The following is a 13891-nucleotide window of genomic DNA, read 5'->3' on the forward strand; positions in this document are numbered from 1 at the left end:
TAAGCAGAACAGAGCTGCGTCCACCGACACCTCAAGACTCATGCAATAGATGGACAGGCAATTTTTTCCAAGCCCCGCAAAGGGAATAGCTGTCTTTTAACATAAGAAGTATGTATATAATTCCCCCACTGTCCTCCCTGGTTAAGGCAGGATGCTGCAAGGGCACCATTCAAAGCCCTTGGTGATGCTCCTGGACACAGACCAAGACTGCAACGAGCTTGTTCCCCACCTTCCCCTTGAGAGATGAAGACAGTTACAAATTCCAGCACATTCCACATTGGTACCAAAGCTGATTGTTTGAGCTGGTCTTCTGTGACACAAGTCATGAGCATAAAACCCCCTCTCCCCAGCCAGTTCCATCCCGAAGCCAAGCAGGCTCATGGGTCAGACACCAAAGCAAGTTCATGTAACCATGGGTGCGTGGGAGGTTGGGGAAGGCAGTGATGGAGAATGACGACCCAGCATTTTAAAGAAGCACATACGTACAGCCCTTCCCCTTGCTTCTCCATCCACCCACCTCTTCATTAAGCACAACGCAGCTCCAATGCACCCTGATGCTGGGCTGATCCCAGACAGCAGCAATTCAGAGCCGGACCTTGAACCTTCCAATAAAACCAATGATGCAACAAACTAAGCACAGCTCAACACGGTCTCTGTTTATCTCTTATTTGCCACCAGCACCCTCCAAATAGAAATAACTGAAATATTTTGCATATTTCTCTAATGACTCTGGCTACTCTGTTACACCAGCAAGGAAGGATTAAGAGCAAGGAGCAGCAAACGCATTCCATCAGTTTATTAACCAGGAGCTCAGGTTTCCCAAAAGCCACTCTCCAAGCTGGAAGCCAGAAGGACTGCGATAGCGGGACCGGGCTGTATTTCCATGCTGAAAGACAAACAGAAAGCATTGAGGCTGCAGCGAGAGCACCCTGTACCAGCAAGGAAAGCTTCCCAGGAGCTTGGCCCAGCCTGGTGGCTTTATGGAAGGACACACGTCGGGCAACCTTGCCTGGTGGGAGGAGCTCCTGCCCATGGATGGAACTGGATGGTCTTTGCAACTCCAATGCAAACCATTCTGTGGTTGATCAACCTCAGCAGAAGCAAATTCAAACCTCCCACCTCCAAGTACTGCACAAACGCTGCTTGCAGAGCTGCCAGACAGCTTCACTGCAAGGTCCCAGCCCACACCTCCTTCCAGCCACCCATTTCCACATTGACTGCAACATCTCTCCAGGCATCAAGCTGAGCTATCAACCCACCAGCACCACCCACAGACAGATAACATTATCAGTTGGCCTTTGCAATGACCCAGCATGCAGAAAAGGGACAGTCCCCCTGAGGGCACTTTTGGGTTAGAGGCCAACAAGGAAATAGCACTTAAAACAGAGTTCCTGTCCACACACACATTACAATCAGTTCGCCTTGACCACCAGCTACAAAACCTCACCTCGCACCTTCTCCCCAAGCTGTTTTTCCCAGCCAAGGCTTCCTTCATACAGCAGCTCCTCCACGTGGAGGACACCTCAACCCTTCAACCTGCTCTGCAGATGACAGCAGTTAGCAAGAAGGACGTGCCCATCACCCTCATCCCCACCAATCCTCTGCAGGGACCTCGAGCCGCGGTTGCAGTGTGAAAGCAAGTAATTAACCATGTAAACCTACTGTACTCGTCAGGGCAGCCTCCCACACACAAGCAGACACCCCAAAAGCAGTGTGCCTTCCTGCAGCCCTCCACGTTCAGCCCGGCACTGCACAGCTTGCAGCACCACACACAGCTTGCCTTTGCCCAGCACCTGATGCTCAACTCATGATTGTTACGTGCAAAACTTCCAAAGTCCTTTAGGGATCTCCAGGCACTTGGAAGGCTCCAGAAGCACAGAAAGCCTTCAAAAGGAACCAGACCAACACCAATGCTCCGGGACAGCCCTAGTAGTGCAGGAGTGGTGCTTAATCACTACCTGTACGCTCAGGCCACCCAAGGGCCCAGCCAGCACACACACTGTTTGCACAGCATCCCACGCAGCGAGCAGCTCCTTCCAGGACCTGGCCCATGCACGTCGCTGCCCGGACTTTGTCCCGCGCTGTTTCTCCGGCACCGAGCCAAGCGCCGGCTCAGCTCCTCCCTGGGTTTCGGTGCAGTGGTGGCTCGCCTTCCCGGATCTTTTTGCGGAGTTAGGAGCATAAAACCAGGGGAGCTTTTGCCAAAATGCTGATTCAATGGTAGCCAGCGTGAGTTTTAACTTGGGAGAGGACAGGTTCTATGAGAGATCCAGAGCCACTCGGTCTCCGCTAATACTGATATGAGGATTTTCCAAGGAAAAATAGTTTGGGGAACGCATTTTGGAGCCAAACCCTCTTCTTTTGGTGGTACAGACACCTGCCACCCCTGACTCCTGCAAGCCTCTGCAAGTCCAGATCCAACTCTCAGCCTTCTAAGAGATCCTCCTGGGAACACCCGGAGCCAATGCCGCAATGACATCCAGCAGCACACCCTGTCCCCAACCACAGAGAAGACACAAGGCTCGACCCCAAACCCTTGCATCCCACCTGGCCAAATGCTTCTCCCCCAGCTGCCGCAGCACCAAGGGACCGAATTCCTCCCCATGACACCACTATGGGACACAGCAGCTCCCGGCATGGCAGCACAGGGAAGGCTCGTCGCTCTCGTTCTGCATTCGTGAGCAATCCATCTTCTGCAGGGAATCATTCCCTGGTGACTTTGGAGCAGAAGGCAGCAATTTCAGGTTGGATATTAGGAATAATTTCTTCTCAGAAAGAGCGGTGATGCACTGGCACAGGCTGCCCAGGGAGGTGGTGGGGTCACCGTCCCCAGAGGTGTTCCAGAACCGTGGAGATGTGGCACTGAGGGACGTGGTCAGTGGGCATGGTGAGGTGGGCTGATGGCTGGACTTGATGATCTTAGAGATAGTTTTGAACCTTAATGCTTTTATGATTCTATTTTTCATTCTTCCATTACTAAAGACGAGATGGGACAGTGACTGGGTTGGACACCGGCTGGGTTGGACATCAGTTGGGTTGGACACTGGCTGTCATTTCAGTGATTTCGGTGACTAATAAGAAGACTACTTGGCCAGACCGGATCAGAAACGTGAGGACAGATAGAAAACAAACCGAAATGCCAACACAGCCACGTGCACACACGCTCAAACATCCCTTCACAGACAGAAGAAACGCTCATCTCATCTCTCCCAAAGAAAAGCAGCACGGCAGATGCCAACCCAGTGCCCACACATCGCACAGAGGCAGCATGGTCGGGCACAACTGAGTGACGTGGAGCATCCCTGCATCCCACCTGATAAAGGCAGAAAAGACGCCCGGAAGGAACGTGCCCAGAGCCAAGGGAGCAGCAGGGGGAGAATGGAGGGAACCCTGCCGGAGACACGCCGCTAACGCAGATGCTTTCCTGGAAGGCTTCCCGGAAAACGCCCGATCGCCCACTTCGCCTCGCAGAGCTTAAATGGGAAAATAAATACAGTCTGGGGATTCAGGGCGATTCTGCCAGGTTAGGGATCAGTGGGCCATTTATAGCTCTTCTGCAAAGACTGAGGAGTGCCTGAGGGCTCCAAGGGTGAAAAAAAAAACAAACAGCAAAATTCCATATTCCCCTTCTTGTGGCTCTATAATGCGTTTTCCATCTCCCCGGTGCACAGCTGACATTCTGCACATTGCTGTGCACGCTGCACTTGGCCGGGATATGTGCAGAGGGGAGTGGGAAGGACCAGGAGCCCAGGACCCATTGCCTGCAGCTGGGAGGCACCGGTCCACGACCCATCGCCCTGCAGGAGCCAAGGGCTCTGCTGCCCCCAGGGACACGCAGCCTCCTCCTGTGCTGGACCTCGGGATACACAGAAACGCGGAGACTTGTAGAGAGAAAACCCATATTTCCTCGGAGCAGATGAGCTGGCTGAGCTGGAGTTGAAACTCTTTATTTTAATTCCTTTCCCATTGGAGCTAGTGACCCTCTCACCTCCCTGACTCACTTCCCTCCAGCCGCAGCTCTACAACGAGAGGGACGGATGCGCAGCACTGAGCCCTGCCAGCACCAGTGCAATCCCTGCCATCCCCTCCAGGACCTTCCCAACAGCAAAACTCAGAAAATAAAGCAGGCCCAAGCCACACGCTCACACCAGGACACATCCCCAGCCCATAGCAGTGTTCGGGGAGGGATGGAGGGAAGAGTGCAGCTCCCATGCTGCTGCATCCGTCAGCTTGCAGGCTCTGTCCTGTACAAAAAGCCAGACTGCATCTCTTTGCAATGAGACCAATGGAAAAAACTGGGGTACCAGAACCCATTCAGAGAAGTGTAAAAGGGCCCTCACTCCCACGTCCAAGCAGGCTGGCAGCCCAACCAGCCCTGCCTGCAACGGAGGAGATTGTATGGGCTGGGAAACCTTCCTGAGGCGCAGAGCTGGGGAGAAAGCACCAAACAGCAGGAGAAACCTCAAACCCGTTCCATTGTGAGGGCTGCCCAAGGGATGGGAAGCTGACAGCAGCAGCACAGGACATCGCCATTCGACTCTTGAAACCCCCGGCGTCACCCAAACTCTGCACAAACCCCAAATGTACAAAGAATCATCGAAGCACTGAACGCTTTGGGTTGGAAGGGGCCTCAGAGACCCCATAGCTCCAAGCCCCCGCCGTGGGCTGGTTGCCACCCACCTGTCCAGGTTGCCCAGGGCCCCATCCGACCCGGCTTCCCTCAGCATCCCCAGCGTGGCCACAAGGGATGGAGCTCAGGGTTTGAGCACCGTGCGCAGCCAAACCCGCAGCGGGGTCGGCGTGCGAGAGGCCGAGGAGCCAACGGGAATTGGGGAGGAGGAAAAAAGCAGCAAGAGAAAGGGAAACCGCTTCCCAAGCAGCACTGGCCACGTCAGGCGAGAAAACGATTCCATGCACGGTTCTCCGGTCCTGTGACTTTGGGTGCTCGGCACCAACGCAGGCGGTAGAGACCCACTGGTGGGTTCGGAGCATCCCGACAACGTGAGCGCCCGCAACGTGACCGTCCCGGCGTGAGGATGAGCCCCGCGCCGACCCCGAGCCCCGCAGGCACCGGCCCAGAGCGCAGCCACGGAGGGGAACCCCGAACCCCGCAGAGCCCCGCCAGGCTCGGAGCGACCCGCGGCGGCGGGGCTGAGCCCCGGGGAAGGGGGACAGGAAAAGAACAACGAAGACAGCTAAGCTGCGAAACTCCAAATCACCACCGAGGACAAAAATCGTGTAAGAAAATAAAAATGAAAGAGCCGGAGGAAACCGAGCCCGCAGCCCCGCTGCACGCACCCACCGCGTGCGGAAGGAGCCCCAATGTCCCCGGGAGAGCCTTACCCGTCCGGAGAGCAGCTACCCGCGGGGGGCCATACGCGAAGCTCGGCTCGACACGGCTCGGCTGAACGCGGCACGGCAGAATCCGACGCGGCGGCAGCGGGACGCGGGGCGGCGCACAAAAGCGGGAGGAAGCGATGACGCGCGGAGCCGCCGCCGCCAATGGGGAAGCGGTGAGGAGCGGCGCCGAGCGCAGCGCCAGCACGCCGGGGTGCGCCGCGCCGCGCCGCCAGGGGGCGCCATAACGCGCGGCCCCGTAACGCGCGACCCCGCTGAGGGTTTCCTGTGGTGATTGAGGTTCGCGTTAGGGGGTGAGGGAGAGCTGGGCCCGGTTAGGGCGTGAGGTTCTGGGGTGGCTCTCAGCTGTTCCTGGGACGTCACCTGTTGTCACAGAGAGGCTCAGAGCTTCCCGGGCAGCCCCTGGGGGAGGTGGAGCAGCTTCTGGGATGCGGTGACCCACGGGTGCTTGCCCCGCGCCTCCTTTATGCAGCACGTTCCCTTGGATCCCTCTGAGGGGAGGCCAAAGTGGCTTAAAAACAAAATTCACCCCGTGAGGGCCGATGCAAGACGTGGACCCCAAAGCCAGTGCAGGTGGGGCCTGAGGTCTGCACTAGCAATCACTCGCTCTGAGTAGAAAGAAAGAGAATTCTTGCAGAGAGCGGAGAAAGGAAGCAGGAGCACTTCTCTGATTATTTCCCTATTTTCCTATTGAGTAAGTGTGTTGCAGAGAAGAACAGGAAGAAAGCTTGAAAATTTGGTGGGGAGAGAGAAACGCAGGCAGAATCCTAACAGCAGAGCCATTCCCCTTGAGGTTTGCAGGGCTGCCAGAAAGCTGGAGCCGCTGCCTGTGAAGGCAATTGGAGCCCCAAGCAGGGACCCCTCTGGAGAGATTCACATCTCACATCCTCGTACACAATCGCGTGACCTATTAATAAAATCCATAGAAACCGATTCTGTATACCAAATAACAGCAGATGGCTCCAGCCCAAACCGCTCCGGGTTCCCTCACTCCATAAATGATTTTACTAGGCCAGTCGTGATCTTGATGTAATTGAATAGGTTTCACTCTTTTCCCTCTCCCTCCGCAGAATATTTGTGCAGCTTACGGGGAGGCATCCAGGGGGACCGAGCTGTTGCTGGAGGGAACCTCTGACTCCCACTTGCCTCATCACTTTGGGAAGCAGCGTAAGTCTATCCTAAGCCACCTGGCGTGGGGAAGGAGGTTGCCTTTCCCTGCACCTTCCCTCTGACTCTTACAGCTCTTAATAACAATCTGGTAACTTGGCACATTGGAAATGTTTTGGCCCCTGCCCATCAGGGATGTGTGTAATGAATTCTTGCGCTGCAGATGCGTTTCTGAAATAAATCACATGTGTTTACCTTGGGAACCAGGCACAGGGCTCCAGGACTTGAGGTTGAAGTATATAAGGTACTCAGTGACGAGCAGCTCCTTTAATACCTCCTGGTTTTAATGGGAATCAGTTAGGCAAGCACCAATTACTTTTGAAAACTCCTTCCAAGCAGCTTCTCTCTTCTGAATTTGTTTGATGCTCCAGGAATCCAGCTACAGCGATTTCAATTCTAGGGTGTTCCCAAACAATATAAAGACCATCATGTGTGCAAAGCCTTTTTTCGTGGAAAAGTTCTCTGCTGATGGGTGTGCTAAGGATCTGCTCCTTTATTCTGCCTCCTCTTGTTGCTCCTGCAAGCACTTATGGAGCCTGGCAGGAGAATGAATGGAAGTATGTAGCTCTGCATGCACTTTCTTGTGTTGTGGTGCAAATGCAGTCTAGCAACCCATGTTTGTGGAGAGGAGCAGAAACGTGGTAAAGAGTGCACAGCGGAGAGCACCAGGAAAATGAATGTGTTGCAGACAGTTGTAGGGGCTCTGTATGCAGAGATAAAAAAGACATGAAGCTATGCTGTGTCCCTAAAGACAGCAGGCATGGCATTCCTTGTATCCATACAGCCAAATTCTCCCTTTATTTCCAGAACAGCTGTGTCCAGAATGCCATGAGGAAACAATTCTTGGTGCACGCTATCCCAGGCCGTGCCAGTTGGTGAGATGAAAGCCATGCCACACAGAAAATATATGAATGTGTGCTGTGATTCTTCACTGCTGGTAAAAATGTTGGGGTGATATGCAGGGTATGAAGGACTATACCATCCCAAAAATATCTTCAGAGAAAAGCTCGATGCCACCAATGGGTACTAGTGATATATCCAAAAAGTTCATCTGCAAACCAAGAACTTTGCAGATCACAGCCCTGGGCCATTCAGTTTATGTTCCTTCTTTAATGATGTAAGCATTAGTGTTTGCTGTGGGGAGAAAAAGGGGAAGACACTTGGCTTTTACCTAACTGCTGCTATTTTGGGCTGTGCTAAGGTTGCTACAGGATGTGAACGCATATCCCAGAGCACTAACCCAATTCTTGTGTTACTAAGTAAGCTCTGTCTAACCTGAAGTTCTCCCATGCCTTCTGTTTGATATAATATCCTTTCTTGCTTCCTGCCCTTAACTGTAGTATAAGGTTGAGTGCTGTGAGACATCTGTCAAGCTTTCTCTCTCATAGCGATGGCTGTGTATTGAAGGTGGGTGAAATCATTCCTATACTTAGTTTGCAAATAGTAAAGGAGTGATGCCATCTCAGCGTAAAGAAAAGAAACCAATTATTTGCTCAGAAAATGGTTGCTGCTTCACAGCAGGATGCTGGAGCCGCTCATGGACTTGCATGCAATTTCAGCACACAGACGCAAGCTGCGAGGCTGCAGCATCCCATAATAGCTGCTGCTCATCCTCTTCTACCTCTCCTGTTGTATGAAATGCCCCCTGACTGGTAGAACCATCCACTCTGCAGGGCAGGTGCTGGGACCTGCTATAGGAAAGTCCTCCCAGCAAGCAATCTTTCTGGCTCAATGGGTTTTTGACATGTTCCTCTGCCCTGGCTCAAAAGTGTTTCCAGCAAAGAGCAGCTGACATCTCCTGCCCCCACCATAGATTTCACCCCCGGATCCAAGCAATCCCACAATTTTGGGTTTATATCCCTTCAGGCTGAGCAGATCTTGGGCTCCAATCCAGACTTGGTGCGTGGATGTTCCTAGCTTCTATTCCAGCATAAAAAGTAGGTGGCCGTAGCAGCAGCTGTGTTTTAGGAGGAAGAGGTGAGTTTGGCACTTGAAGATAAAATCCATGGGCCTCATCTTAGAGGAGAGGTCTGAGTGTTAAGACCAAGAGCAGAGCTTTGGCACTCTTCATGCATCATAGCCTTTTGACCATATGGGAATGCTGCAACATCTCATCCTGGGGAGGAGAGAGAATTGCTCTGGGATGGGGTCACATGCAACGCAAGCCCCCAGCCCTCACTGTGACCATCAGCTTCAGCGCTGCATTTATCTGTCTACCAAAAGAAGGGAGTTTGCAAATCATAGAATCAAGAGAATGGTTTGGGTTGGAAGGGACCTTAAGGCCCATCCAGTTCCAACCCTCCTGCTGTGGGCAGGGACTCCTTCCACTAAATCAGGTTGTCCAGGGTCCCATCCAGGCTGGCCTTGAATTATGCAAAGAAACGTGATGTTAAGAAACCCAAACCCTGAAGGCTGAGTGTGACAGCAGCATGCAGTGGCAGCAATGACAATCAACCAGAAGGCACAGGTTTTAACACTTCATTCATCCAGTCGGGTGTGGCTACAGCGAGATTAAGTTGCATGGATGATTTTCTTTTCCTAGCAGTATTCACATGCGCTTTCGTGGCTGAATGCAACTTTCCATGCTGCCTTTGTTCCATGACTCACCTTCTCTGCTCAAATGAAGGGATAAACATCTTCAAAAATTACGAAGTGAAAGTGAAGAGGATCTGCTTTCAGTTCTTAAGGGAACATAATTGGCAAGTGTTTGTCAGCAATGCTTTCAGCGTGTGCATGGACATTGAAACTTGTGTCCTCCAAGCAGTGTTTGCGAGGTGATGCTGGTGATAGATGTTGGGGCTGAAAGCCTTGGTGAGTTATACCGCCCGTCTGCAGACAGACCCAATTTAGACTTTCTCAGGTAAGGTCAGAACTATCCCAGAATATGTTATGGACTCTGGTGCCTGAAGACTGTGGAAAGGAGCACAAGGAATATCATCTGTGTGGCATTTGCGGTTGAAACTGCGTGAAAGACAAAAATCACAGGGGACATCCTGCATTTCGATCCCAACTTCCCAGAAAGTTTAGAGAAAATCGTGTTAGTTTCCTGCATAGAGCTAAGATTCTCCACCCTGCAACCAGCCCCTCTCAAGTAGAGTCTAAGGGCTAAGAGAAGGACTGAGAGCTTGGTCCGGACTTGGCTTTAGGTGCGCACATCCAGCCTGCTCTGTTCTTTGACTCCACTTCAGCAAGATTGCACTCCCTGAGAGTATGACCTTATTTCTGTAACCTCTCTCCTGATTTGAAAGGTAACCAACCCATCCACAGGGGTGTAGTCAAAGCCACCTATTATAACCATGGGATTCTAGCTGCCAGTTCAAACAGTATTTTGCATTTCTTACTGTATTCTTGACAAAAGAAGCTCCAGCAAGAACCCGTCAGGCATATCAGTGAATAAAGTATGAGCAGCCATCGAGCCTGAATTTCTTTGTATTTCTTCCCATCCACCCACACGGAGTTGGATTGTAGCTGACAGAGAGCAGGGGAAGTGGAGACTGATTTACTGCAACTGGGATCCATCCCATTAGCCATAAACTTATCTGCATGCATCAAGTGGAAACCTACAGTTTTTCCTTTACATCTGTCACGAGGGGGAAGAAATCACAGAAACAATCAAAACCCGACTGTTTACACATGTTTTGTTTTATAAATGGACTTGTATAGAAAGTTGCAGCACTGCTGTACAGACAGCTCGCATAAATCTCTTATCACAAAAGCCATATGTCCTCATTTCCTCATCTGCAGTAAAATACCAGCAGCAGTACTTCGATAATTAGGAAGCTGGAGGTAAACCACTCAGCATCCAGCACTGGGAAACGGTATGTGGGTGAAGGTTATAAAACACAAAACAGAACAGTTGGGTTACGAGTGGTCCATACAGCTTTCCATTGCGTGATTGTTATTTGTGTGTTAGCAGCCCAGTTCCGCCACGGATGGAGCTACTGGAGAAACTGGAAATATCTGAGAGGTGCCTGATCCTTGTGTTGGGTTGGCTCTCAGCTGGCAGGCTGTCTGCGTTGCCTTGCTGGGTGTCTGTCCTTCCCTTGGAATAGCTCAAAAACAGGACCCAAAATGCAGTGAACTGACCTGCTGCCATCTGACTCCTTATGGTACGATCTCCAGACTTGTGGAGGGGGATGAGAGTGTCCCTGGATGATTCTGTGGAAAGCCTTGGCATGGTGGGGGTCCTCAGTACCCTGCGTGGAGATAAAAAGGGAAGGAGAAGCAGAAAGGTCCCACAGGACTGCTCAGACATTTTTTGGCCTTGGTCAGCACTGGTGGGCAAAGTCAGTGTCACCCACTAACTTGTAAGCTGACCCACATGTTTCCATGAAGGTATTCTGAGATGGATGGCAATTAACTGTGTGCATATCATTAGCACACAAAAACAGCACAGCTACCCTTACAGCACGTCCGTGTCCTTCCAATCTTTTACTTTGTCCAAAAAGGAGACGTTTCCTAAATTTCACATCAACCAATGATCACGAAATGCCCTTTCCCCAACTTGGTGTGCTTTGTGTAAGGGGTATTTATTTAATCCATCTGAAACTACATGAGAAAAGAGAGAAATATCCCGGCAGCGAGATAAGATGATTATCTTCCTGGCAAACAATAGGACCACGGTCAAAATTAAAAATAATTTGATTGCAAATAGGAAGCCTAGTAAAGCAGCAGGAATAGAGGAAACATGACTAATTTTTTTTAGCTTGTCTGAACTCACACAGCAGAGTTTTGCAAGTGCCATAACTTTGAAATATAGATCTGTAGAAAACCCATGGGGGGAGGATGGCAACAGTCCAACTGCAATAGTACAATAGGGACAAGTTAATGCTGCTTGTAGATCTGACCTTATTAGCTAACTAGCAACAGGCAAAAGCTATTTTAGGTATAATTTGGTGGAGACCACGCTAAGTATTATTTGGGGAGGAGTGGAAAAGCAAAGGCTTTCTTCTTGACTCTTTCTTTGGATTCCATTCATTTGCCGTTCTCAGCCGAAGCACGATGCCAGCATCACCTCCAGGACCAGGACCACGCTCCCTGCACTAAGCCTGCAGGTGAACGCTTCATATCCTTGGCCAACGTTGTTTTTTCTCATCTCTAGCACAGAATCTTTCTTTCTGCAGGGGAAGGAGGAGGTGGCTGCAGGACTGTGATGACCATAGGATTCGTCTCCAAGAGAAAATTCCCATAGATGTGAAGTCTATACAAGGGGGCTAATAAAAACATTTCCTCCTAATGATACTGTCCCGCAGAAGCGTTTGCATGATTCCCAGAAATACTGTGTGCTGAACTACTGCTTTCTTGAAACAAAACACAAAACAACTTCTATCCAGTGAGATGTGAAGAAGAAAATGCGGCATAGCACAGCTATTCCTCCATGGCAGAAGTCTAGCATCTTCCTCTGGCCCAGAAAGTGCTCGGATCTAGTACAGATGTGCTGGTGAGCTGGGTAAGCCTCAGGACTCACCTAGGCTGCAGTTCTTGTCCTTGCATCACAGCCTGCATGGCAGAAATGGCCTCGCATCTATTGATCTAATCCAACAGACAGTAACATTTGGATCTGTGTTTTAAAGCAGAAAGAATTGAAGCATGGCATTGAAATGACCCATTCTAATAATCCAGGAGGAAGTTTGAATTGGAACACAACAAAGACATGACGTCCCCAAACCTAACTGTGACCACAAAACCACAAATTCTTTTGTGCTTTGAAAGCCTCTTGAAATGAGTTTTCTATCAACTGAGGGTTGGAACAAGTCTTTGGTTAGCTCCGGCGGTGCCATGTTGGATTACATTAACCAAGAATTTGATTATACTTAAATGTCATTAAGCTATTTAATTGCAGATGTGCATGTCTGGTCCTTTACACAGGTAGATGTTTCTTTTGTATTTCAGGGGTATACCTTGTATGAGAGCGTGTTGTAAGCCCATAAGGCAGCCATAAGCAGTAGCTGACGGTAAATGGTATTTAAGCCACTTGGCAAACCTCAGACAGGTCCAGTAACTGTAGGTGGAGCAGAACTTGCAGGGAGTCATTAGATTCCTGATGGAGGAAATACCGCTGAAAGGCAGAAGAGGAAATGACAGATTTAATGAACGGCGATCACCAGCTGGCCTACAAAGAGCAACCAGGCTGTATGCTTTCCTACAGAAATGATCGCAGCAGAACCAAAGACAGATCGTCCCTACACAGAGCCTGCTGGCAAAATCCCTCCAAACCGAAAGGCATGGCAAGTGACACCAGTAAGAGGAGTGGCTGCATTTATGCAGGCAGTGAACTGCTCTTTGAGAGGGGCTGCATCCTCCTATTTCCACCTTGGATGAAAGTAATCTTCTGCGGTCCAAACATCAAAGCAGTGCCTCTGGAATGGGAAGTATCGGCATTAAGAGCAGCTTGTCGCTGTTAATCTGAGGTTCAAAGAGCAGAAAGGTAGATCTAGGTGGAATAACAGAAATGCATGAGAAAAAAAAAAGGTGTTTAATGCTGTGGACAGGATTTAGCATGCTACTCAAATCCAAGAAAATGAGATTATACTTGTCATACCCAGGGAGACTCCAGAGCATATGCCTGGTCACAGCAGGACGGGTAACAGAGTCACTACAGTCTGTCTTTGAGCAGTGCCACACTATGTGGTGATCATAGAGGTTTTCTGCTTTCATGAAAACAGCTAATGATGACGTGATTAAGGATTCTGCAATCGGCTCAGGGGGAGTCTCAGTAAAACATCAAATGATGATGTCAGACTTTTCATGCGTGACAAACTTAAATGCAAAAGCAGCCTTCTCACAGAGACTTAAAAGAAGCAACGGCTGGGACCTGTTTCCAAAATGAGAGAGGAAATTATTCAAGCCCGTTTTGTTGTTTTAGCTGCTTGAAACACCATCTGAATGAAGACGGTGCTATGCATCATGAATGAAGTTGGTCACAGATGCTGATGAACATGGACATTGATGGATGACACGTCAACCACTGAGATCAGTGATGCAATAACACAGCAATGCTGAAGGCATTTGTCCGGGGGATGAAAGCTTTCTTGCCCTGGAGGAAGATCAAGCATCAGCATTTAACATAATCAAAACTTCTCAGAAGAGTACACAGCCAATGTTCAGTGGTCAATGTCCACATTACTGTTTGCAGTGCTACTCAGAGCACAAGTACTGCTGCTGTACGCACTGTCTTCAGTGCTGTTCCTGTTCAACAGGAGGCTGTCACAACTGAAGGAGACTTCTGCTTTCTCTTGTCTCAGTGCTTCATTGCAGCCTGGTTCCATCTAGGAAAGCATAAATCTTGGTGTTTGTATGTTGTTGAGGGGAAGGGAGGGGAGGGGAGGGGAGGGTACGGGGAGAGGGAGAGGGAGAGGGAGAGGGA

At 50.3% G+C, this 13891-nt stretch overlaps 1 protein-coding gene and 1 long non-coding RNA gene across 5 annotated transcripts in view; one reads left to right on the top strand and one right to left on the bottom strand.

Annotated features, from left to right (window-relative positions):
- LOC110394259 (mitogen-activated protein kinase kinase kinase 3-like) overlaps positions 1 to 5479 on the bottom strand; it is a 68838-nt gene extending 63359 nt beyond the window's left edge. Inside the window, exon 1 of one of the 2 annotated variants that reach the window (XM_021388053.1) lies at positions 5344 to 5479. The gene's annotated coding sequence lies outside the window, so the exon portion shown is untranslated. The remainder of the gene's footprint in view (positions 1 to 5343) is intronic. The other variant, XM_021388051.1, reaches the window with a different exon arrangement.
- LOC110394263 lies at positions 5379 to 9317 on the top strand. Of its 3 annotated transcripts, none has more exons than XR_002435483.1 (3): positions 5379 to 5513; positions 6429 to 6525; positions 7333 to 9317. It is a non-coding gene; the product is annotated as an uncharacterized LOC110394263 (long non-coding RNA). The 3 variants fall into 3 exon arrangements; XR_002435484.1 differs by lacking the exon at positions 5379 to 5513 and adding an exon at positions 5535 to 6052; XR_002435482.1 differs by lacking the exon at positions 5379 to 5513 and adding an exon at positions 5543 to 5931.

The sequence above is a fragment of the Numida meleagris genome, chromosome 2, assembly GCF_002078875.1.
Source record: "Numida meleagris isolate 19003 breed g44 Domestic line chromosome 2, NumMel1.0, whole genome shotgun sequence".
Lineage (NCBI taxonomy): Eukaryota > Metazoa > Chordata > Aves > Galliformes > Numididae > Numida > Numida meleagris.